General features: G+C 43.5%; 1 protein-coding gene across 3 annotated transcripts in view; it reads right to left on the reverse strand.

The window, feature by feature from the left end:
- Positions 1–27080, reverse strand: part of OSBPL3 (oxysterol binding protein like 3) — a 1742686-nt gene that overhangs the window by 1336916 nt on the left and 378690 nt on the right. For all 3 annotated transcript variants that reach the window (XM_069648200.1, XM_069648199.1, XM_069648201.1), the window contains one exon: positions 18646–18767. The gene's annotated coding sequence lies outside the window, so the exon portion shown is untranslated. The remainder of the gene's footprint in view (positions 1–18645; positions 18768–27080) is intronic.

Below are 27080 nucleotides of genomic sequence, written 5' to 3' on the forward strand. Positions count from 1 at the left end.
CTGGAAATCTAGAGCTACAAAGTCAGTTGGGTACTATATTCTTTGAAGCAGCGTGAGCTGTACACTATACACCTGAGAGCAGCGCAGAGTGAGCTGGGGACTATATCCCTGAGAGCAACGCAGAGTGACCTGAGCACTAGATCTCTGGGAGCAAAGTGGGTTTTGTAGGATGTTTTAATCAGCCAATATCTAATCCAGGGGAACATTGCACCCACCCCAAACCACGCGCGCACACTTTTCCTTAATTTAATAAAGTTCTTTTTATGAATATGACAGCCCCACTTTAACAGTACCGATTCCTTAGAGCCTCCCTCGGTTTTGGAGCAAGAAAAACAGTGCTGCGCAGAAGCTCCATTTACAACAAAATAGAAATAATTGAATCAGTTTAAAGATAAACAAGTTATGCATCCATGAAATTCCAATGCCACGGATGACAAAATGAATACACTAGTCATCTCAGGTTTCAATGCTACAGTTATGGCGATATGGGTGTTACAAGTCTTTATTTCTAGATCCATCTATATATTTAATTCACCCCAAGCGCACATGCACCACGGAAAAAATACACAAGAATCCAAGATGAATCTTTCATTTGTTAACAAGCAAGTTAATTAAAAACATCCCTGCCTACCTAATTCTCTCTACTTCCCCTTTATTTAAAGAAATAGCTACCACCCCCCACCTTACTCAATAGACATGTCAGAATTTCAGCAGCATTCTAGAAAACTCACTTGCAACCATCTACTAGACCTGCCTGCATGTAAATTGTTTGTGTAAAGGACAAAGGTATGTTCAACATGTATGTGGGCTTACTTCCCTTCAGTGGTGTTTCAACTTAATGACCATGTAAAAGTGTACCTTTCTCACCTTCCATGGGCAATTTAAACGAGCATTGGCAAAGCTAATAGTTCTGGCTTCTGTATAAGTAATGGGCATTCACCAGGCACTGCTATTATATGCCCAGGTACTTCTACCATTTCACAGTTGCTACCCTCGGTGGCCACTTAATATCATAACAGCAGTGCCTGGCAAATCCCTTTCCCATGCCGACACAAAAGCCAAAACTCTTGGCATTGCCAATGCTCATTTTGAATAGGACTTCAGTGAAGGACATACAGAGTAGAATTTTTACAGCTCCAATTAATCATTAAAAGACTGCCTTGCAAAAACACTGGCAGGCTCTTTGAGCAAAAGGTTTGATGGGAAGGCTTGATAATGACAGCTGAAAGAGATCACATGAGGGTGTGTTTTGGGCGGGGTGAGGCAGTAAATCGGTGGAATGGCAATAGGGATTAGCATGGCTATGGGCAGTCAATAGACGGGTAAATAACCAAACACCTACAATCTTTGTGTCCCTTCTCATATGCAATCGTTTTGGCTAATAGGTGTCGCTTTTACGCAAACTTATAGCCAAAATTAAATACGAGAGCTGGCGGACTACATTTTTCATATCCCAGGCAGCTCCTTTTCATGTTACACAGAGCTCCTAGCATTGTAATTAGGTAAATCATCTATTTTATGCTGGATTTTAATTGGCATCTAATTTTCAATCCCCTTCTTCACTCCCCGTTTTTGTTACATGTCTGTATGTCACATTGGCGCCCTTAAGCCTTCGGGTCCATGGATAGCGTGGTATAAATTATTAAAGTAAAGTAAATGATTGGATTTATCAGGTAATGCCCACTCTTATCTGCCATTCTGTGACCCTTGTCACACAGCGTAAAATGCATCCACTTTAGAGAGAGGAAGAGAAGGAGAGAGATATTGCAAGCATGGAGCTATTTGCAAAGGACACTGGGAGGAGTTTGAAGGGACCGCAGGGGAGCGGTTTACATCTACCTATCAATCCATGTAGCCGTATCTACCCATTATCTGTTATGTCTCTCATCAGCCTTTGTGTGCCAGCAGTAGTTCCAAATGCAGTAGATATATATGTGCACACAGCGGCATGGCACACGTTTTCACAAAATTAGCGGAAGACCTCCATCACCCACAACGCACGTCAACACTTTATACCTCAGTGCCACGCAGTCTCCTGAGGCGCTAGGGTAGTACCCAGCTGCACCTTTGATCCAGTGCTATCAAATGACAGAGCGGACCTCTAAACACCCCTGCAGGCATGCACATTGCAAACTGCAGCATTACTGTGTTGGCAGACCCTGTTCAAGACATAGGGCCTCATTACGAGGTCGGCGGTAAGGGTGCTGTTGCCGTTAACCCCTTACCGCCACATTACGAGGTCCCTTAGCGGGTCCCGCTAAGGGACCAGGGAGCTAATAACGGGCCAGCTATAAGCGGGCCCGTTATTAGCTCCCTCCCCATTTCCATTAAGCCCTATGGGGGCTCGACTGGGAATGGGGAATGGTTCTCAGAATGGGGACTTACCGGGTCCTCCAAGGTTGGAATGACCCGGTAAGTACCTATTCCGAGAACCCGGACCCGGAATGCGGTAAGGGGGTAGCCATGGTGCTATTAGCACCATGGCTACTCCCAACCTCGTAATGAGGCCCAAGACCTTTATGCCTTAGGTATGTTGTGCAATTGTTCCTGCAGTATATGTTGATGCATAGGGGACCAAAGAATGTCATTGTTGAAATGCATGTCAGCCTGCATTCTATTTGTAAATGCCATTTGTGAAAAAAAGGTCGGACCACGAACCTCTGGAGACACAGGACAGTGCCCTCTTAAGTCAGCCCCCAGCACTCAAAGCCCATACCAAAAAAACATTGGCAAAGCCCCAATAGTTTTGGCTTATGTTATCAGATGGCCATTTTCCAGGCACTACCATTACATGCCCAGGTACTCCCACCATTTTCCAGAAGCTGCCATTTTATGGCGAGGTGGTATCATTATGGCAGTGGTCCGCACATGCCTATCCTCCAACTAGACAAAAGCCAAAACAGTTGGCTTTGCCACTGCTTGTATGTATTGCTATGGCGTACCTTGTAATTGGGCTCCACCATCCTGGCAAGAAGCAAACAAAACAGGCGTAGGAGGGAGTTGGCCAGGGTCTCATGGGATATAATGGTGGTGCTTGTTAAAACTTTAATAACATTTGCTTTGTGGTGTCTGTGAGCGAGGCGGAAGTCCCTCATGTTTAGAGCGCGTGAGGTTTGCTTTTGAGCGCTAGATAGACAAAGAAAGATGTGTGCAGTGAGCTATCGTGTTCATGAAACCTTCCTTTTCTGCTTCTCCTCGGATAGCTTGCCAACCCTCCTACAGCGAGGACTGCAGCCCTAATATATAGGAAATGAATACATTGTATAGAGGCACTCAGCAGCACATAACACCACCACAGACCCATTTGTGCCATGGGCATGCAGCGCACACTGTACCGCCCGCGTGCAATAAAGGATGGAGAGAATGAAGACAATGCAAAGCAGCTGCAGATCACCCCCGAAGCCTGGCAGGAGATATGGTGGTTGTGGTTTACTGAGGGTAACTGGGGAGGAAATTCTATTCACTGCGCCGGCAGGCGTGCATGACTGCGAGAAGGGCGCAGTGCTAGGGAAGGGCAGTCTCCACTTACCTTGTCGGGGGGATAAAGAGTGATATGCAAGTGGATATTTCTCCTCTGTGAAGGGTACAGTGAGCTAAAACGTGGTTGTAGACCCTCGTGAGTGGAAGAAATTCCATGGAACAGGGTATTTGACTCATGTTCTTTTTCAGTAGAGGGGCTCCTGCACTCCCTTTCTATTCTGCTCATGAAACCTTCCTTTTCTGCTTCTCCTCGGATAGCTCGCCAACCCTCCTACAGCAAGGATTGCAGCCCTAATATGTAGGAAATGAATACATTGTATAGAGGCACCCAGCAGCACATACCACCAGTGTCATGGGCATGCAGCGCACACTGTACCGCCCGCGTGCAATAAAGGATGGAGAGAATGAAGACAATGCAAAGCAGCTGCAGATCACCCTGCAGCCTGGCAGGAGATATGGTTGTTGCGTTTTACTGAGGGTAACCCGGGAGGAAATTCTATTCACTGCGCCGGCACGTGTGCGTGCACGACTGCGAGAAGGGGAGGTGCTAGGAAAGGGGAGTCTGTCAAAATGACAAGAGCGCGAAAAAAGGTCGAGGTACAGGCATGTTAATGCAGAATAGACACAGCAATGCGCACCCAGCCACACAGTCGTCAGCCTAAATATACACATTTTAAACCACACCTTAATTTTTTTGGACATAAGGCGTGATTTTCAGCACTGCTGGTGGGTCGAACACCAAGACTCCTTATTATCTTTTACCAGAGGTTTCCCCTCACGCTTGTCGCTGCCTCTTTGAAACACAGATCACTTGCCGTGGAATATATTTGTGAAAGCGTTTTGGAGTAGAGCATTTTGGAGCACATAATAATAAGTGCCATGGTAAGTATTGTGGAAACAAAGTGGCCAAAAGAAAAGCAAATACTGCAGACACAATGACCTCCCTAACTGCACATCCAATCAGGTACTGCTACATTACCAAAGCAACACGCACAAATCAGTACATGGACATTTTCAGCGACACTTTCAGCGAAACATCTATAACAGTAAGTTGTTTATTTTTAATAAAAAATACATTAAAATATGACATTACTTAAAAGCTGTAGTAAATATTATTTAAAGCATCAAACAAGTGAAATAACTTTTAATTAACATTAACACATGGTGACCGCCATTTTGGAAGTAAAAATGTCTGACAAATTCGGCACGCAACAAATGCAGATAAAGAGTGCACAAAGTGGTATGATTTTCGGTGGAGATGGGTGGGAATTGGAGGAAAATGAGAGATGGGCGTTAAATGGGTGGGAAACATAACCAAACACAAATACATCCTTATACGTCATCTGCATTGAAGAGCATTAGAGACCCTCATTCAAAGCCCCCATTTGAATCTCTTATGTTAAATCTCTTATATTAATGACAATGATTTCGGCTTAAAGGTAGCGCTTTCACCACCACCTAATAGCCAAAACTAAAAATGGGAAAATGAGTAGCCAATAATCACCCTTTCCCTTTTGTCTTGAGCAACTCAGCGCTAATAGCAGTATTCTGCTTGATGGCGTAACAAGGAAGTGACTTCAATTACTTTATTTGTTTAGTTATGCACAAAGTGAGATGTCCTATGCTCGTCAGTGCATAGAAAAGGAGTCAAGGGATCTCTCTGTATGCACACACCATAGGATCTATTTAAATCAGATCTATAATTCCAGAAGCATTTGCGCGACTGAAATATTTACTGATTTCCCAATATGTACAGTCAATTTATGTATGCCAGGCCCTAATTACTTACAAATGAAAGGGGACAGTTTTTAATATATTTCCCTTTATACTATCGCTCCCCTCAGGATTACTTCCCTTTTAGCTCATGCTCGCATAGGAATTTCTTTTGGCTGTATCACAGACAGGTGGGCACCCTCTTAAGGACCAGTTCAATTCTCCCCCTCTAGGAACAGGTGGGCATCAGTCAGCAAAATGGGATTAGCTTTTCTCTGCAGCCTGTCTGCTGTCTCTTCCACTGAAGAATGCCTGGGACTTTAACTTCTGTTAGACCTCACATACAGTGATCTGCTTATAATCCATCAAGGAGTTCAAAAGAAGAGCAATCTATTCCATTGCCTTCCTGTCATCAGTTGTCCTTCATTGCCTTCTTCCTCTCCACGGTCAGTGAGTGAGCGTGTCCAAGAACCATAGGAGTCTGGAAGTTTATACAGCAGAACCCACTACGTTGCGAGGAGTGTATAATTTCTCTAATCTAATTGGTCAATGTATGGGATTGGACACTATTCCAAAAGTGACATCACATTAGACCTAGCCCTTCGTGGGCATTGGGTATATTAATAAAGGGGGCAATCTGATGGGAGTAACTTCTGAGCCCAGATACCCTCCAAATGATTTGATGTCATGTTAAGAGTATTCTTGCATTACACATTGTGCTTTCTGAAATATGTGACCATATTATCAATACATTCACTAGATTGCCCTCTCTGGTGCACATTAAATGGTGCACTTTTTATCTCGATACAACTTACTTTTAAAGACTAACATATTTATACATTTAACTCTTATACCTTCATGCACAAATTATTTGTCCATCTCAAAGTAAAGGGCTCACTGATAAACTCTAGAAAACACTACTCACTGGCGTGTGCCGTCGCTGCGCTACAAAAAACAATTTCACCTAATTTACAGGATACAAATATCAGACCAATTTTGTTTTTGGTCCAACTAAGATATTTTCAAGCTGAATATTTAAAAAAAAAAAAAAATGAATAAGAACTCTGAATTATTGGATCAAAGTTATCACCAAAAATATGAATCCCATACCGTTTCTCTATTGCATTTTTTCTTTAGACACCATTACATGGCAGCCTTTGTTTTTTCTGCCCAGTAACCAAATACCTTGTGCCAGTTCCTCCAAGCACAGAAATGGGGAATGTAAGGCTCCTGTGAATGCTCAGTCACCATACAAATATTATTTGTAATTAATCTGGAAGGGCGTTTATTGCCTTTAGGCACACTTCTTTAGAGGGGTCTCAGGGCCCAGCTGGTCTTAAATAAGACATTCTGTTTTTCCATCGTCCGTTCCTTCCCACAAAAAAAGGCCTGGGTGATTCTTTTTGATCCAATCTGATATTTGAATCACTGGCCGAGCGATATTTCTTGTTTTTTTAAAGATTTTAAGCTCAAGCACACAGACAGATGCAGGCTGTAAAATCAATACTTGAACGTAATTGCTGAGTCTGCCTTACTGGGACCAAGTTCCAGAGACGGTCATTATCTTTATTGCTGTGCTTCAAAATAATTTCATTTCCTTGAGAAGGCAAGGCACTTCAGTTCCTATTTTGTTATTTGCTGGAGGTTGGTGGATTGAACTCCCAAATGCTCTTTAGACAGAAAGTTGCATTTGATTCAGAAATGTAGCATTTGAAAGCCTTTTTATTCTTCATAGGTCAATGCAAAACAACACTAACATATTTGCTGATCAAAGTTCTGTCCTAGACACATTTGTAATGTATGTGCCTGCTTCAGAATACAGAGGCCTAAATTCACTTTTCTTTCCGTCACTGCTATGCTTTTAATATTAGATTGAGCACGTTTCCATTTTAGTAAGAGTTGCAGGATACTTTTTGGGTCTTGTTGGTTACATTTTACAGGAGATACTAATATTACACATTTACCTTGCATGTGTTTTTCAGATGCTATGCACAGGCCGCCGCTCACATGTTTGTTATTAAAATGGCACATTGCTCTGCATCTTTTCTTTGAATTACAGTCCCCTACAGTTTGGTTTCATTACCCTTAGAGCAAAGCAGATTTAATAGAACCAAAAAATGAGTTGGGTCCCGTGATGCTGGAAATGCATTGGAGGAACAGGGCCTCCATGTCATTTGTCCTGTACTCCCTTATGTGTGTTCTGGGTTGTTTTCTGGATGGGAGTCCAGTTGGGAATGCTGGCAGTGCAGCCCTTCCTCTTTCTGGGCATGGTGAACAGAGACACTTGGTATACCCTTATGGCACCCCTGGGTGGGGTTACAACCCAGTACCCCTAGAGTATGTTTGTGGGCACCTGCGTGTTGCCCACAGAGCAGGGTATGGGCTGGTGGCAGCTCCATGCTGAATTTGACAGGTGCTCCAAGTATCCTCCATTTTTGGATACCCAGGCCCTGCCACAGGAATCAGCGGATTCCTGATAGAAAGCAAGATGGGCCCTGTGGCCCCTTGGTTTCTATTGCCGGTAACCTTGTTTTCCCAAAGTCCTGGGAAGCCCTGACTTTGTCCCTTCACCAGACTGGCTGTTGGGTGCAAGAACCATATATGGTATTGTGGGGAAGTCCAGGCCAGACTGGCTGGAGCCTTCCCAGTGACTATGTTGTGGATACACCCTTGGGATGGAACCTAGGTGAATAAAGTGTGTGACCAATATGCATTCTATGTTATGGGTGTCTGGTTTCTGTGTGTGTGACACAATGAATGAGACAGCCCTGCCTGAAACTGACATGGATGTAGTGTGGGGTGCTGAAAGGCTGGGTGCTTGCCCCAATCCACATTCCTGGTTATGGGTGTCTGCGTGGAAGTGAATAGCGTGAATGCCTGTGAGCCTGATTGGCTGCCTGCCTGCATGAATACCCTTCTGTGCAATTGCCTGACTGAGCGTGGCTCAGCCAGAGTGAGTGAGGGACAGATGTGTATATCTTGGGCAGGGTCCGATTGGCCCCTCAGCCTTTCGGACCGTGGCCGGGCCGAAATCGTCCCTGGGGAGTGGGGGCCGGTTTCTGGCCATGTGTGGGCCAGTTTGAAAGAAAAAAAAAATTTAAACATTTTTCTTCTTTTTTTTCCAAAAAGCCTTTCATCCCTCTTAGGTAGATAAATGAGTACCAACACAGGTTTGGTGATATTGTATGCATATTTGTTTTTTTTTTTTAAAAAAAGAGATTAAGCTTAAGTGTTACACAATACCATAGCATTTAGACTTGGACGTCTGCTTGGATTCACAGTAATTTAGTGTACTTAGGGACAATAGTATTTGATGCCACTTCGTTTTTTCAAGGGGTGAAAGGTCGTGTTTCATCGCTTCCTGGCATGTCACTTTGGGGTGGGGTCAAATGACATCACTTCCGGTGATGTCTTCAGAGGTCAAGGGCCGTGAGGCGAGGGATGGGCCACTTTCTTTTGGGTGACTGGGCCTATTTCTTGTCCCAGTCTGACCCTGATCTTGGGACCTCTCACTTACCAATTTGTTCAGAAGCTCAAGTTGAAACTTGAAGCTCATTGTTGAAGCCCTGCTGGAAGTAGAAGAATTGCTGCGGCTTTCCTTCGATGAAATCTAAAAGCGGTTGAGGACTGATTCGAAAGAGGATCTGGCTAGAAGACCTCTCTCTGAGCTACGAGGGCCCATCATGCAAAAGATGGTCTTCATCAAGGCACCCTAGAAGTCAGTCCCGAAAGGCTGTCGACTGGAGAAGGGGTCTGTCAAGAATCTTGAAATAAAGCGAAAGGACATCAAGGCCATCAAAGTCCATTGCCAGCAACCGGGATTCAGAGGATTTCTGCTGTAACCGCTGGAAGCCAGTCGAGTCGCCCAGAAGCAAGGACAGCTTGACGCTGTTCTGTTCGATGACCGGAGCCCTAACACTCCACCTTTCCCAAGAACATTTGAACGAAGGGCTCTGTTGCCATCACCGTCGACTGCTCCCGCCAGAGAAAGTCGAGTTCGTCGACTACCAAGGAAAGTTCGCCATTGGGTATCCTGACACCCGAAGCCGACAGACGTCCTGAAGATGCTGACGGAGTGAAGATCCGAGGTCCAGCCCATGGACGACTCCCGAGACGAAGCTATCCCGAGGTACGTGCTGCGGTTGCAGTACCAACAGGCCAGAGGACCGCTGAAGCATCTTCCGACACCCGCTGCTGGGCCAACATCCATCACAGAGTCTTCTTTGCATCGAGGTGAACCGCACGCTTCATCTTCACAGGACATCCACGAATCACTGTCGAAGAGCATCGCAAAGGTTAAAGCTGCTGTCTTGATGCAGTATTCCACTTTTCTTTGAGGAATCCAGACACGCTATGGTTCCTGCTTTAAAAGGAGTCCACCCTTGAGGGATCAGTCAACGAACCATCAAAGAAACTCTTCCAAACCTGGTACATTGGGGTGGTTGAACTTTTTGACCAGGAAGCAAGACTGGTTTAACATTAATGGACTGGGCTCGTTTATACTTATTATTGCAGCTTGCCCAGGTGGGGTGATACTCACTCAGAATTGGTTTTTAGTAGCTGAATAAAACATTCTTCCATTGTTTAACCCAGCTTGCTTTCCTTCCTAGGATCTATGCTGTTAAACCTTTCTGCCCGATTTGTATGCCATCCTATAACTGTCAGCAGTTGATGCATTTTAAAGGAATCTATAGCTAAGTGTGGTAACAAGAAGACATTGATAATTTTAATATGGCAAATATATACAGAGTACAAAGTGTGTTATCAATTGTGTATATATATCTGAACCTTAATTTTATATAAAGAACTGTGTTAGCACATTACATTGTGTGTGGACATTCCTTTGTGGGGGCTTGGGGACTCTCAGTACTTAATAACCAGCCTGCATCACCTCCTGAGAGCTTAAGCCTTGGTTGCTTGTCCATTGCTACCACAATAGAGAACCATGGGTGGGGTGTTCAGTGCCTCTCCTCTGCCATATAGATGTCAAAAGTACAGAAACCACCCTCCAGTCTTTACAGATCCTATTACCAGAGAATGAGCAGTAAGGCGCCAAGTACACTGGGCCTGTGGGATCTACAAGTAAAGCAAAGGAGGCCCCATTGATTTATGGTATACCTCAAGGGCCCCTTGATTGTAAATCCCAAGCCTATCCGAATATTTTAAAAGAAATCTGTAAAAGCAGATCTTCTGTTGTCATATGTGCTTTGTTAAGTGCCAGAGAAAAGATTATAAGATTGCACAAATATGGTAATTTATTTAAAGAGATAACCGATTAATTTCAGCACCTTGATGCTTAGCGCGTTTTATAAATGTAAAAATAAATAAATATGTAAAACGAGAAAGAAGACATTTTAAAAGAGGGGCACTGTAAATGTAAAAGAAAATATTGTATGTTCAGGAAGACCATTACAACATGTCTCTCTCAATAACCCAACTGCTAATTTAAAGATCAGGCTTGCAGATTACACGTAGCATCAAGATATTTGTTTGCAAAGCGCATATTCGACACAATGCAAACGGGCAGCATGAAAGAAAATCAAAATGTTTGTGTTCGAAGGTCTCTCCAATTGTTCCATCCTTTACGAGACGTTTTCAAAACAGTGTACTGTGTTAATGTTTACTAAAACGCCCATTTCACCATCTTCCGCCAAGTGTCCACAATGTAAAGATACACAATAACAGGGCATTCAAGATTCTGAAATCGCAATAGAAACACATTTCCCCTTCCTAACAGGGAAATACAACTGCTGCGCCTTTAAACAGATCAGGATCATACCATTACTGCGCCGAGTTTACTGTGCCGGACGAAAATGCCAATTTCTTTTTTTTGTAACCCCCTTTTCTCAGCATATATATGTGGGCGATTGGGTACAGTAAATTAATGGTGAATGCTGCGAAAAGTCGCCCGTTTTAGGGCCTGCGCAGTAAACTCAGCGCAGTAATCACATAGATACAACAAATGAGTACACAGCATGTGTGCATTATGTACCTACACATTCACTACCAAAAAGTGAAATACCTTCTCATCCAAAACTGGAGCGGTGTAAACAAATTCAAATGGCATGACCCTACCAGCATCAAACTACAGGGGCAGGGTAGAAAATGGACTCCTGCAAATCGCTATGACCAAGCAGTAGGGAAGCAGCAACTGCTCCTTTGCAATGAAATATCAATATAAATTAGGGTCAAACAAACTCAAAATCGATGCATTTAGTCGTAAGTGCAATGGTACCGGCAACTCCATACTGGTTGTAACAGCAGTATTTGTAGACACTTTATGAACGCATTCAAAATTATTTAAGGAATTCAGTTCATCACACGTGAATAAACAATAATTGAGAAAAAAATCAATCTAATCAAAATCAGTTGTGCCAACAATCAAAGTGGTGTGAAGAAATCCTGCTATTTACAGAGCGGGACTTTGTTTCTGTGCCAGACCGTAAGCATACACGTCTTAGGTCAATATAGGTCATTTATAAAAGAGGGTTTTTAAAAAGGAAAAAATGTGGTGCCAATAGCAATAGAAAGGTCAAAAAGACTCATCAATGTCACGAACATATATAATGTAGAAAAAAATGTTCCTATGGTAAAACAAGTAATTTTACTATTATGTGACTTCACAAGTTACTCAATTAGCTCTTTTGTGCGGGAACGCGTAGCTACCAGATAGTAACTCTGTAAGTAAAGCTCACCTACGCTAACCAGTCAATGCATGTAGCCTGATGAAGGCGTAAAAGTAAATGAGTAGGCTTTGTCCTGAAAGAGGTGGAGAAAGTAATCTGAAAAGGAAAGGGGATTATTGGTTAATACAAGAATTTGAACCAAGTATAAACAAAACCTATTTAAACATCATGCAACAAGGGACTGCAATGATTTTTCAAATAGATTTGTTTTGCTTTTATTGACCCTGCGTCAATCACCTCATGATGTAAGCAGGCACAACATTATTTTAGCAAACAAGAGACCTGATCACTTTTCAGCAAGGTTTTTTGGCAAACCAATTAGTCTAAGACTGCTACCCATTTGTAAATTACACAGATTCGAACAGTAAAATAACCTTTTGTAGTATATTTACAGTACTGGTGACACTTTCCCACACTTATTCAATAAAGCAGAGCAGTAATCATGGATGGTATTCCGACATGTACCAATAGTATGTGAAAATTCCCAGCCTCATTCTTGGGTCATCTCGTGGGGTAGCCCAGGCAAGCAGATGATGGACCTGGTGGTATGAGGAGGATCCCCTGGTCACCCCCACATATTCCTTATTTCAAGGCAAGGGAGCATGGTGGCAACCAAGTAGGGGCCCTTAAAGAGAAGTAGCAGTTATACATGTAGTATCAGGGTAATTGGGGTTTCCCCAATTGCAAAGCACAGTACTTTTTCTTGAACTAATGCTGGGGACTCTGTAGTTACTGTGCATTTAATAGAAATGAGTAACAGTGGTCTCACAGAACTAGCAGATCCTGCCCACGTGACTCGCCTCGCATGGCTACAGAAACCCCATCCACGTCTACTGACAGAAAGAAAAGAACCTGCATTAGGAAGGGAAACTCAACACTCAGCCAGCCATGCATCGCACAATACCTCCACTCCACTACTTTTACCAAAAGATAGTGTGAAGGCATCACGAAGATAGACACAGACAACAGATTCAAATTTCAAACAGAAATAATGTATTAACTTGCATGTTAGGATGGTAGAAGGCCTAACTTGCCCTATGCTAAATTGGGCTTTCCCTACCTGAATGTCTGAGTCAAAGAGTTCAACTTAAAAGGCTGTGTGTTTCACAACCTATCCTTGCCCTCACAACTAAAGCTAAACGTGGAGCGATGTCAATAATCCAAGAAATGGTGTTCAACACAAAGTCTGAGCTTTTCTTTTCTGCTGCCCTTCCCCAAGTTCAAGAAAGCTCCATAAAAGTCTCAAGATTACCTTTCCCAAGTTCAAGTCAATGTAGTTGCACACAATTCTCTGGGTCCCCTTCCCAAAGGTGAATGCAACACAGTTCAAACAAAAAGCGTCATGAAGCTCAGTTCTCAAGACAACATTTGCAATTCAAGTCTGAGTTGTCTTCCCAAAGACTTTAATTCAGCCACAATTTAGGGCTCACTGGTCTAGACGCAGTTATCACACCACACGGTCCACCCATCAGAGGTTGCGCTACCAGGATCCCTAGGCCCTTCATCCCACACATGTTCTTCTGTACCTGCCCCAGTGCTCAGAGTCAGATTTACTTAGCTACTCTTTGTAGGCCTCTTGGCTCTATGTGCATTTTTACACTCTTCTGGCTTTTCCTAGTTAGCCTCTTGTCTTTGCCACGTGTCATACACCTCTTGCCAGTCTTTGGCCTTGCCACACTGCAGGCGTTCATATAGTTCACTTTCTGGTGGTCTTATTCATGCCCCACCTTTCTATGGCCCTCTTTCACACTTAATCTCTTTTGTGCATGTATTTTTCACATGGCACTTTCCCTTTGGCGGTCATCTGCCATTTGCTTGCGCACAAAGTTGTATTCAATATGCCTAATTTCAAATTTTAATTCAATTAAGTATTTGAAATGCATTATTCAAATTAGTTTCAAGTTTTCATTCAATTCGATACTTCTTTACTGATCCACAGACCACTAGGAACGGCCCAGGTTTGAGTGGCTTTCACCCACACTCACAGGACCTTGACGTTACTTCACAGCGGCTCCTGCTGCTCCCTTCTGCTTCTCCAGTTTCAGGGCTGGCCTCTGCGAGCCCCGCTTGCATGATGGGTGCAGTCTTGCACATGCAGAAAACTCTGCTGACTCTACAGGGATGCGGACAGGGTCCTCGCCTCTGTCATGCTTGTGCGCAGCTCCAACTGTTCGTTCTTGCACACAGAGGCTCCCACACCCATGACAGCCTAACAGCTTCTCTCGCCTTTGACTCAAGAGGTCCTCCGGGATGTCGGCCGTCGTCCTGGCTGCTTCTCAGGCTCCACCACAGCTGCCTCCTTAAAAACCTCCATCTTCCTCCCTCAGCTGTTCTCTGGTTCTGCATTTATACACCTATATGACGGGTTGCAGGTGTGGATTCTCAATTGGGCTTATCTGACTATAATTAAACTGACATGCCTGACCCTCACAGTACTCTGCAGGCATCTTCCTCGTCCCAGTACTAGAGTGATGAAGTTACTAGTTGCTTCTTCCTCATCCTAGTATTGTCATATGAAAATTGTGGGACAAGGACGGGAGATCTTTTACCCTAGCCCACAGAGGCTGGGGGAGGATTCGGTTGGTTTTTAATAGGGAAAGGGGGACCCCATGTCTCTTCCTTGACCCTGCTCCTCTTCTTCCCCCTCTTTCTGAGGCTTCTAAAGTGGTAGTATCTCTGGATTATGTGAGAAACCAAAGAGGGTCTCTCCCTCTCAGGTGGCCTGGGCATGGCCATCGCCTTTGGATCCAGACCCTGGGGATGGACCAGTGCGGGAGGATCACCTGGGTGGGGGATCTTCAGTGAGTGTGGCTGAGGCAACCGATGGCGAGACGCGGTATCCCTCTTTCCCGTGCCCATACCCATCCTATTTTCTAGGATTCTCCAACATCCCCGTCGCCCCCCGCACCGCTTTCTACACAAACTCTGGGCCGAGGAAGAGGGCCACAGAGTAAAGAGGCTAACACTTACATATCTCATTGGTCATGTCACGTTAATCAGGACAGGCAAAGTCAGGCACTTGACCTTATTCACATACATAGCTCAGCTCCCATGGAAGATAGAGGCACACTGAGCAAAGTGAGACAGGAGAAGGAGCAGATCTCATAGGGCAAAGGCAAACCCACTGGAGCAGGACGTCTGATCGAGGGACCAGAGTGAAGGGTAGGGAATCCCTGAAGATCCCTGCCGGAGGTTGATGACTCTGGGAAACTGAAGGAGATGCGGAGAAAACCAAATCCCAGACAAGAAGAAGTCTGTATTGTGTTTGAAGGATGCCAGCAACCCTCCTGGGTGAACAACAGAGTTGGAGAGGCGAGGCCAAGCCTGTGGTATCAACCTTGACCAATTAATCAAAGCTGCAGAGACAAGAAAGGAATGCACACAACCGGTGAGTCAGCAAAAGACATGAAAGGCAGTTTGTGTCAAAGAAAGATTAAAGCTGCAACAGTAATTCACAATTGAAGGTTGCATGCATGCTGATGAGACGCAAAAGAAATCAAACCAGTAATGAACTGTTACTGATAACTGAGAAACTAGTGATAGAGTAGCAGAGTGGTCCGGCGAAAGGAAATAGCCCACTCGAAGGTCTCAGCAAAATATTTGATGTCTTGTTATAAAGCGGCCAAAACAACTAACTTTGAAATGTGCAATGGTCAATATTAACCCTGTACAAAGGGGAAATTAAAAGGTGATTGCTTTAAGAGGAAGATTTCTTTGAACTTTTCCGATTGTGGTATGGAACTACCAATACCAAGAGACATTGGGGCAAATAACATTAAGGCAGAGCTGAAGTGAAAGTCGAAGTGGTCCTGCGGAGGTCTATGGTAAAAGCCTCGCTCATTCGAAAGCCTTCGAATCAGTGAACGGTCCGAGCCCGACTGAGGCGGACCAGAAATATGAAATAAGTTTGGGGAAGGGAACACCTAAAAGAATGTCAATGAAGTTTGGGGAAGGAAACCCCTGCAAGTGCTGGGATTATGAGGTCCAAGCCCGGCTAAGGGCGCTCTATGTTGAATCAGGTACTTTTTGGTTGAAATGTCTGAGCCCGACTGACGGGTACCTACGTGAACGTGTGTTGAACTGTGAAAGACCTTTTGGAGAGCTGTAATAAGGGACTTTAACGAAGGTCAAGCGAGCCTCAACGGACGTTTTGAACTGCCTTTTTTTTGATGACCTGATCCAGAGTGTGTCATCCTGTTTACTGGGGCAGACTTACTCCGTGCTGTCCAACAGGGGAGGAGAGATGACTCAGCCACCTTGATCCTTAATGTTAGAACACTGACTTTCCTTTGCATACACATTCCCCGTTGCATACTTTTTGTATAAGAGATAGGGCAGGCTTTAGGTTTTGTTAGTATAGGCCATTTTGGTTTGACATAAACTTACTAGGACTGCATTTTCTTTATTATTTGATGGTAGAGACTACTCCCATCATAGCTATAGGGCAACGTAGGATTTTCTTTTCCAAATCAGGGCTGTAAGATATCTTCAGGAGTAGAGCCCAACAGCCAGATCTATGAACATGCATCACACTTTTTTGGCGAATGGAAATTTTGCTGATATGTGTGCTGATTCTACTGCCTTTATTAACCACAAAAACCAGGGGGAGAACTGGCATGCCCTCTTTTACGCATCACCCCCTTTCTATAGAACTTAAACCCAAACTTACCATCCATACTTTTGTGGTTAAAAAAAAAAGAAAAGCGGCAAAGAATGTGGCAAAAGAAATGCGGTGCGAAAATGCCATTTGACAAAAGTGGCTAATACCCAAGACCCCGGTCCCATTACAGCTAACACACCTTAAGTTCATTTCAACAAAGAGGCTGTGAACATAGCCCTTTACGAGCACAGAGCACATCAATGTTGGTATTTGGAGTAGCAAGTAGTGGATGAAGACTGAAGAGTCGAGATGGGTGCTGTTTTTGAGAGGGTCTGTAGAGAGACAGCAGGAGGACCTGAAGCTGAAGCAGAACTCGGGAAGCTGGACCAAACTAGAGTCTGGGAGTGGGAGGAGAGGCTCATGAGACCAAACGGAGGAGCCAAGAAAATTGGGGATATTAATAAGGAGCAGGAGAGTAGTGGTCAAAGTAAAAGTAGTGAAGGTGTGGATAATGAGCACAGTGACAAAGGGGTGAAGACGGCGAGGACAGTACTAGTATCGGCTACATAGGTGAAGGTAAGGGTTGTGACAAGAGGCCTGATGGGCGAAACCAAGAGGACTGTGACCATAGTGCCCAGGGGGGTGAAGAACAGTGGACAGTAATTCCAGTGCCCATTGGAATGAAGAATATGAGGACAGTGATAGTGGTGCACTAAAGGCGAAAAATGATGATCCAAATGATTGAGGCTAGGAGAATACAGATCAGAAGTGGCTACAGAAGGTGCAAGCCCTGGTAAGGAGGGACTTGAGTATTGTAGAAATCTGACTAAAGCATGCACCATTGAAGAGTTCGAAAAAGCATGAAAGAAGAGGGGAGAAAGAATGGAGGAGAGCCAGAGAAAAACTGCAAAGTAGATAAGAGGAAGCCTGAGAAATACAGTAGATTAAAGAAGCATAATAGGAAGCGGGAGGCCATGTCACTGGTGATAAAGGTAGGCATCCATGGCCCCTCAGGAAACTGGAGTAATTCGTCATCCTTGGAACCTATCAAACTCCCCATATCTGCATCCAAACATTTGGGGCAGGCACACTAGGCACTCTGGCCCCTCTCCCTCTGCTCTGGGAAACGGGCCACCTATGTGTCCATTGCGGCAGATCGTCTGATGGAGCAACTGGTGGAAAACCTGTGCAAGAAGTCACTGAGGAGGAGAAATGAGCGAATGAAACGGGAGAGTTACCCGTGAACCCAGTGCGAACCAAGGACTGCCAGTGTGCCCAGGAGAGGGGAAGTCCCAGACACTGGCATGCTAAGGAATTGTTACCAGAGGCTTTTTGTTTCACCCATATGAGACTGCTCACCCGAGAAAGGAACCAACACACTTTATGAGGCCGAAGAGAAGCCGTTTGAGTTTTTTGATTTCCCTGCAACCCACCTGGGAGGGACCACCATACTTATTATGACACTAGTATTGCACCTTATACCTACCTGGTTTATTTTGCCCATTCACTAAAAAGCTTAAGTTTATGTTTTTCTGGTCTTTTGATACCAGTCATAGGTGTGACAAATACTACAGAACTTGCAAACCCACTATTTATGTGCAAACCTATGCATGCCAAGTTATTTACACAAACTGGATAAGAAACCAACTTTTGTTTTCTGATTTTTAACACATCAAGATATTGCGAAATGTAGTACATAAAGTTAGACAAAGTATGTTTCCCGAATATCATGGCAATGCAACAGAATGGAAATCCTACACAAGGAACACTACTGTAGTCAAGCCGGAACGTCCCCAACCCAATTCATATGAACAAAGTACACAATAAAGGAGGCAGACAGTATACTCAAAACACCATCAACATTAAAAACGCTGTAAAATGCTATATACTGTATGCAAACACCACTGAAGTGAACCTGTATTAGAGAGCCCATAGGATAAACCTAGAGAACGAGTTTTCTGTCAATCAGTGAATAAACGAGCAGAAACTGAAAAATGGTTCAATAACTATCAGCTCCTATTGCCACATGTCTAGAGCTGCAAGGAAATACAATGCCAGCTCACGTTAGTTAATGCAACAGTACTGAAGTTCCAAAAATCCTCCATAATTATGAACATCTTCATAAAATTACAAACATGTTATTTCATCAAACATATTTTAGATTACCTTGTGCTGAAATTGTGACAGAATGAAGTCTCATTGACAATCACAATGGCGCTGAACAGTTAGGAGCCATAACAGTGCATGCAAGTTTCCTTCAACAATGAAGTCTGCTCAGTAGGCTGTTGCTGTAAGGAGAGAAAAGGAACAAATGACAAAATGCCAGAGATGATGCTGGGAAAGCAAGATTTGTTATCAACAGCCAACAAACCTACCAACAAAAGATGCTCCAGCACTTGACATCATTTACTCACTGAATCTAGGCATCCACCTTATTAGAACATCTAAATGTAGATCCCTAAGACTCTGGACATTATTGTGCCAAAGAAACAAAAGAATACAATCTAAAACCCAGGACAACAACAAATGCTTTGATGACTAAATGCCCCCTGCAAAAGGGCAGGCCGCAACCTAGAACCCAAATGGTGGAAATATACATCCCACGGTGACAATTTGGCCTGTGAATCAAAAGCTAACACGAATATTGTAGGGAAGAACAAACTAGACTATCAAAACTGCATCCCTATTGAGCAACGCAATAATAAAAAACTCTTCAAAATCTACATGGAGCTAACAAACATACAATCAACCCAAACCCTCAGAGGAACTGGCTAACACACTTAACATGTTTTTTCAGAATAGAATATCCACAATTTGAACACTGATCACCAGAAACAATCAGCTAGGACAGTAACCCCAAGCGAGCAACCTACGTTTCTGGAGTTCAATTATATCGCATGTATGTATGTGAATTATAAACCATGAACCCAGCTGGGAGTAAATAGAGCACTCTACAAAGGGGTTGCACCAAGGCCTTGCACATTGGATGCAGGGGTACTAGATTATCTGAAATGGGAAGAGGAAGCGAGGCGGGATGTTGGCATGAACTAAGAATCTGCTCAAAATCACCAAGAAATTGAATGCTTTGAAAAAGGCAACGTATTCACAGCCACCTTGATCAAGGAACGGTGTCCAGTCAACTGGTCGAAAAAAACTGGTCGACTGCAATTTGGTCGACGCAATTTGGTCGAAAACCAAATGGTCGAATTTTTTTTTTTATTTATATATTTATTTTTCGGGTTTTCGTTTAGTATAAAAAGGGGTTTTTAGAGAAAAAAAGAGGGTTGGGGGACCCCCCCAAAAAAAAAAAAAAAAAAGGTTAAAATAAAAAAAAGAAAATTCGACCATTTGGTTTTCGATCAAATTGGTTCGACCATTTGTCTGGTCGACCAATTTTTTTCGACCAAATGTCTGGCAACCCAAGGAACTCCTAGTTAATCTGGTAGAACCACTGACCAATTTCTGTAACTCCTTAATAACATCAGTCAACATACCAACATCCCTTAGTGCCGTCACTATGACACCCCTCCTAAAACATTGCTCAGCGCTGATCTAGAAATACCTGAAATCTACAGATCATTGTCTAACATTCCTTTCATAGCTAAACAATCAGAAAAGTTAACTACCACCCAAATTATTTATAATAGTAGATATACTTCATGAAGTCTGGTTTTCACTGACTGGCACACAGAAAGAAGTCTGCTTTTTACTAGAGTTGCTGATTGTACTCTTCCTCCGAGGATTTATTTATTTATTTACAGGATGAAACAATGCTCTTTTGATTACAAAAGAACAATAGATAAATCAGATTTGATGCAAAGCAGTGAGCTTCTTACAATGGGGTGGATTTTGAGTGACCTTCTGACCAGGTTGTGGAACGGAGTAAATGGAGCGGTCACTGGGGACAATAGATGGGTGGACTTATAAAGATGAAGGACAATCAAAATTAGGCAGACATTTTTAAGTAAAAGGTAGGTCGTACAGCCAGCTGTCTTATGGATGCGGCCATGATGGATGAGGTGATGGCGTGGAGGCAAAGAAAGTGAGGAACATAGGCAGGTTAGCGGCAAAATAAAATATTAGCTAGAAGGCAGATGAGAAGTAGGTTAAGCAGGTAACTCGGAGAGGAGGAAGGATTTTAGTTTGGTTTTGAACAAATCGGTGTGGACTGTTTCTTGGATGTCCGGGGGAAGGGAATTCCATGCAGGTGGAGCAAGAAGAATGTTCGGTGCCACATGGGAAGTCGAGGTGGCAGAGCTGAGATTATAATAAGGATTGTAGAGGTGGATAGAATATTGATACTGTGGTGCCTTACAAGGCACTGGTTTGTGAACCAGGAGAAGACATTTAAAGTTGGCCCCGTTTTGCATCATTAGCCCTCAAGCCTGGTGATGGTACAAGGAAGTAGGTGTCAAGAGAGTGCTGGTAGTGAAGTTGATCTTGTCTAGAGGACAAAAAGCATTGTTGGGCAGACCAAAGAGGATGCCGACACAGTAGTCCAGTTTAGAGAAAACAAGAGTGGTTAAGAGAAGCGAGACGCCTTGCAGTTTTGGAGCTGATAGTAGAGAAGGTGTGAGGAGAGTCAGAGGTTTCTAGCTGAAGAAGAGTAGGGCAGAGTGTCAGCTGGTAACTGGCTAGGAAGGGGAAGAGTATTTGGCAAGGAAGAAGAGCACTTCTGTTTTGGTAGAGTTTAACATCAGAAAGTGCAAACCCATCCAATATTTAATGACAGGTAGTTGGACATTGTGATAGTGAGATCAGAGGAGAGTGCAGGAAAAGAGAAGAAGATGAAGGTGTCTTCTGCGAAGAGCTGGTATGAGAACCCAAAAGGAGGATATTAGTGCCTCAAGAGCAGAGGTGCAAAGTGTAGAGGAGGGATCCCAAGACAGAAGAGAATTGCCTAGCATTTCAGGGCAAGATTGCACTTGTGGGTGGGACTAGACTGATATGCAAATTGATATTTTAACTCTGAAGGGTGCAGTGAACCAAAAGGGGGTTGCAGACTGAGTGGAAGACCATCCATAGAACAGGTTATTTGAACCATGTGCGTTTCCAGTAGAGGGGCTCCTACACTATTGTTGATCCTTTTCACTAGGGTGGAAATTCTAAACATTCAGCAACATAGAAGCAACCCTCATATTCATTGACCCATTGGTTGTGTATGATACAGTCAAATATCAGACCCTGATACAAAGATTGAAAATACAGATGGGAATAGCTGGAACTGCCTTCGATTAGATCACTAAACACCTGGACGATTGCATCCTACAAGCCAAAGTGTTGGATTGCAAGTCAGCCAATTTGCCCTTGAAGTACAATGTTCCCCAAGGATCCATCTTGTCCCTGTGGCAATGTGTCTAATGTAAATATTAATATATATCATGGAGCAGTTCTGAAAATCATTCACAGCATGTAATGATGACTCATAGGCTCTACTTATTTGTATTTATTGAATTTGCATAATGCTTGACACCTAAGCGCTGAACATAGTAAACTAAGACGCATAAAACTGAACATGTCAAAGAAACAAAATAAACAGATCAGTGGGAGAGAAGAGTCCTAAAGCGGGTCATAAAAAGGGGAAAGGAGGATATGGAACATAAGGAAAGAGGGAGAGGATTCCAAATGTTGGGTGTAAGCAGAGCAAAAGCAGGATGGAGCACAGAGGGTACGGGGACAGTTAAGAGAAAAAGGGATTGGGAAATGAGCGAATGGGCTGGGGAGTAGAGGATTAGAGAAGAAAGATATGGAGGGGCAAGACCATAGAGGCAATACAGAGGAAGTTGAAGAGTACACAAGTTTCAAGGAAGAGCCAGTGTAGAGTGTAGAGTGCAAATTATACTCACAGAGGGAAACAGTGAAGAGTTCCCAGATGGATGAATGATAGATTACCTAACCTGGAACCTGATAACAACCCTCACTGAATGACAGATTTGTACTCTCTTTATTAAATTAAAGGAATAAGGTCCATCTCTCCGTTTGACTACAGGGAAAACCATACCCATCTAAAGAAACTAAAAGGTGCTTGTCAGATGTCAGGAAGTCCAAAATAACTTTGTCCATGTCCAAGCTTACCCGCTCTGACCTTACCACTAAATATAACTAACAAAAATGCAGACCAAGCTAATGTCTGTTCCTCTGTTGGTCTTCTCTATATCCAGGTTTCTTGTTATACTATATATTTTGGTCCATTTTGATCCTCTCATGAAGTCTTGTAGTTCCTCAAGACAACGTTTGGTTCTTGATCTTTCTATGGTTTATTCTTGGTAGTGGGGTTCCCTACATTCGTTCTTCATACTCTTTGTGTTTAGAATACAATCAAGTATCTTTAATTCCATTTCCTTTTAGTCAATTGTACTCTCCCTTGGACTTATGGGTCTTCTATCCTCTTTAATTTGGAGTCTCATCTTTCCTTTCTTTTTATCGTTATCAGTGTTATGATTCTCTTTCTCACACGCTTCAACTTTGCACATATAGGGTTCTTGCCCTTCTTCCCAGCATTTATGTTCCCAGTTCCCCACGTGGGTTGTTTAACCATCACTCTCGTCACTTGTTTTTCACTTCCCTTCTCATCTGTGACCTCTGCAATATTTTTGGTACTGGCATGAGTTTCTCTTGTCATATACTCTTGGTCTTCCAGCTTTTGGCTATGGTTTCGTACTTAAGACTGGGACGAGGTGTTTCATGTAAATGATTCCCCGGCAGCCTCCCGCTGTTACCTATTCCGGGCACCTCTACCATCTGCATACACTGGTGCTTGGAAGGTATTCAGACTTCCTGTTGTGGTATTGTTGGTACTGTTCTTTGGGCGTCCTGGCCACCACTCTGCATGCGTGGTTTCACCACGACCAAGTACCTTCTCTTCTGGTTTGTACTACTTTCCTTATGGTCCTGGACACCTGGATTCCGCGTCTCAGAATCTGCTGGTCTGCTTCTTCGAAACTCATGGGCTGCGCAATCTCCCTCGACTCTGTCGCCACAAAGCGTGATAAGGTCAGGGGCTTCTCCTGTGCCTCAGGCTCTCCTCTTGCTCTGTCTCATCCCAGTTAAATACACATCTTGAGTTAAAGGGATACTTTCCTTATTTTCATCAGACAGATTTCTTCTTCAATTGTCCTTAGCCAAGCATGACGACTCCATAGTAGTCTCCATGGAAGATAGTCCCATACATGTGGTTCCTTCGGGGAGTTTCTCACAGGAACGGGAGCCCTTGTCCTCAAAGGGGCAGTCTCTCAATGAGGTTCCACATGCCTCCACTCCTAGTGAGGATCCTGCAGAGTGGGTTCACCTTCTTAGTGTCAAGGGTCAGAAATGAGAGGCAGACACAAAATGTAATATTTTCATTATCTGGCATCTTTATTAAAATCAAAAGGTTGCATAACAGCCAGTCTGTCCCCATCCAAAAGAGAGTTTTCCTAACTAGGAAACTAAAACTAAATATCAGTCTGCGTCAAAACCATATAAATGTTCCTTGTGTCCAAAACATACTGATCTGACCCTCACGCTAAAAATGAACTAAAGTTGCAAGGAAGTGTCTGACTTATGTTTGGCAAAGAGTGTTCAGAATTAAAGAAAGTAGATAAATCCACAGAAAGTATTTTCCAAGGAGAAACCCTTGGCTCCAGAGGGTGTTCCCTTGCCCTGGATATTTGGGTAGGATGGCAAAAGTGTCTTTCAAACAACCCTTCCTTTAGTTCTTTATACCAGGCTCAGAAAGTTGCTGTGCAAACAATATGCCCATGGCATTTAGCTTGTCCTAAATTTACTTTGCACTGAGTTCAGAAAAAAGGATCTCATTCGAATGAATTGTTCCATATAAGGTTCTATTTAACCTCTTTGGTATCTTGACGGATCACCTGATGCACTTGTCCATCAGGAATCCTCCCGTGAGTTCTTCAGGTCTCTGGGTATACCCCTGTGCCCGGTATTTTGCTCCCAACATAAAAAGGTTGTTGTCCAACTTCTCAACTTCAAATGCCTGCTTTCCTAAAGTTCTTAGAGAGGCACAGCTTCACCTCACTGATGATGCCCAACAAGGCTGAAACACGTGTATGGGATTGCTGTTGGTACTCTTGTTCAGAGGAGAATGGACTAGTATTTCGGTGCTGGACTGCCTCTGGGCAGGAAAAAGACTGATATGCAGGGATATTTCTTCTCTGTGAAAGGGACAGTAAGCTAAAGACTTGGTAGAGTCTCTCCCAGGGGTTACTCATCCAAGAACAGTTCATTGGGCTGTGTTTGTGCTGGTAGAGAGATTCCCAGACCCCCACCTTGTTTTACAAAATAAATAGCTCTTACCACATTAGCCATGATCTATTTGTATTGTCCATAAACGTTGATAATCCTAACAGCTGTAATCTAAAACAAATATTGTCCACAAGTAGCTAGTGGTCCTAGCAGCTATAATCCTAAACAAATAAGTGCTAAAAACATAAGAGGACCATGATAAAATGGTACCTGTTGTGTCTGTGTGGGGTTTAAGGGGAAATCTGGATTGGTGATGTAAGGTCTTTGTAAGTCACTGAGGGAACCTGAAATTTAAGTATACAAGTTTAAGTACCGATACTGTATGGTCTATGAGACAGCCATAGGCGTTTCCTGTAAAAGAAAATTCATGTAACAGCCTATGCTACATGTTATTAGAGAAAGTCATGAGTTGGAGCTAAAGAAGGCTTACCTATATGTTCATGTATTGGCGTTACTAGGGATCCACTCGATGCTAAGGGTCACGCTTGCCAGTCAAAAAGATGGAGGGTTCATACTGTAAAGGATACGGGTAACGATGAGCATTGGAAAGTATGCGTGAGAAATGATATCATCAGATTGCTTACAACTATTAGCTCAATACTTTAATATGGTGATTGAGACGCATAGGTGGTAGCACATCTTACCTTGTGGTGAAACACAATGGTGTCAGCAGTTTAATACTTGTGTGATAATCAGCGTACCCGCGATAGAAAAGAAACACAGAGAGGTTTCTAAGGGAAACGAGATGATCCCATACAGATGACTCTCAGTCGTTATCTGCATCGGCTAATAGTTTAAACAGCTGCTGGGGCGTGCTGCGATCGGTCGCAATGAACCGAAAGTGTCGGCGGTTGACATGGACACCGCTAATATAGATGGAGGGTGTGTTACAAAAAGTTACAGGAGGGAAATTCAAGTGTTGGTAAACACTCCGGTTGTAAACTTACATGGGTATTCACAAACATATGCACATATGTTCCCAACTCTTCTATATTTACACAACCAACTTAGACTTGTGGGATTTCAGTGTAAGATGTAATGGTGTAGAAGGAAGACTAAGATGGAGGGGTCATGATGGTTGGCATTAACTTTTATTGAATTGTAAAAAGGAAAAGAAAATTCTCTCTCGCCCGAACTCCAAGAGAGTTTTCCCTGCCTCAGCTGAAATAACTAGCATTAGAATATCCAGAACAATAAGTCTCAATGTCAAATGTCAGAATCATATCTTTGTCCCTCACCTCAACTTTTAAACTAAAATGAAAGTTTGGTCTTTCCAGCCCAAACGGAGTGGTAACTTTCCCTGGACAAGAGACACTTCTGGAATATTCAAACCTTGAGGAATTGGGGAGTAAATCTCTTCCCCAGACTTGTTCAGGCTTCTCAAAGTTCAACAACTGTTGGGGGAAATTCCACCCCCTGGTTGCGCCTTCTCAGGCTTATTTTCTGTCCTTGGGTCCCTGATCCTGTTTGGCAGACGTGGTTCCTTCTCACTAGGTACAGTTGCATACACAAAAGGAGTTTGGTCAGGTTTCCATAGTGGAGTGGGTCCCGGACCCTGGATGGCAGACATGGTGTCCTCCTACCAAGTACTGTGATGAAGAACAGCCTGGATGCTCCGCCAAGCTGTGGGGGATCACATACAGACTTGCTTTACTCGCCTGCCAAGTGCAGCTTTACTCGCCTGCCAAGTGCAGCATGTATTGTCTATTAGTTTCACAGTTCTCTTTATATGGGTTAAGGGGTTCCATACTCCTGATTTTAGCTCTGTGATAAACATGAAGCTATTCTCACTCCTACTCCCCTAGGCTCCTCTATGCAGGTGGCCAGGGAAAGGCCATGGCTATTGGATACTGCCCCTGGGGGTGGACAAGCAAGGGAGGATCACCTGGATAGAGGGTCCTCAGAGATTGGAGGTGGGTTGCCCTTAGTTAAGACACAGTGTTCCAAATCCTCCTTTCCTGTAGTAAACCCTATCCCAGAAGTGGTTATGGGATATTGTTCACCTTGTTCCTCAGTCCCTGATAGGGGTAAGTGATATTATCATCCTAGACGGGTCAAACAGAGGAAGAGCAATGGTGGAGCAGAGATATCTTTCGATAAAATACAGCATTCCCCCTTATCAATGTGATGATGAACCTACTCCTCCCCTCAACTTTATGGGTTATTCTAGGAGTGCTCCCTTCCATTTCCCTTTGGTAATACATTCAAGTACTGAAACCAAGAAGAAGCAACAGAGTAGTAACGATTACTTCCTCTCACCACTTTGGTACTGGAACGAAGAAGATGCATGCAGGTCAGGCATTTACTACTGAGTCAGGCAACAGTAATTGATGGGACACACCTGCAGTCCATTA

Source organism: Ambystoma mexicanum, chromosome 2q (genome assembly GCF_040938575.1).
Source record: "Ambystoma mexicanum isolate Mex_15411 chromosome 2q, UKY_AmexF1_1, whole genome shotgun sequence".
Classification (NCBI taxonomy): domain Eukaryota; kingdom Metazoa; phylum Chordata; class Amphibia; order Caudata; family Ambystomatidae; genus Ambystoma; species Ambystoma mexicanum.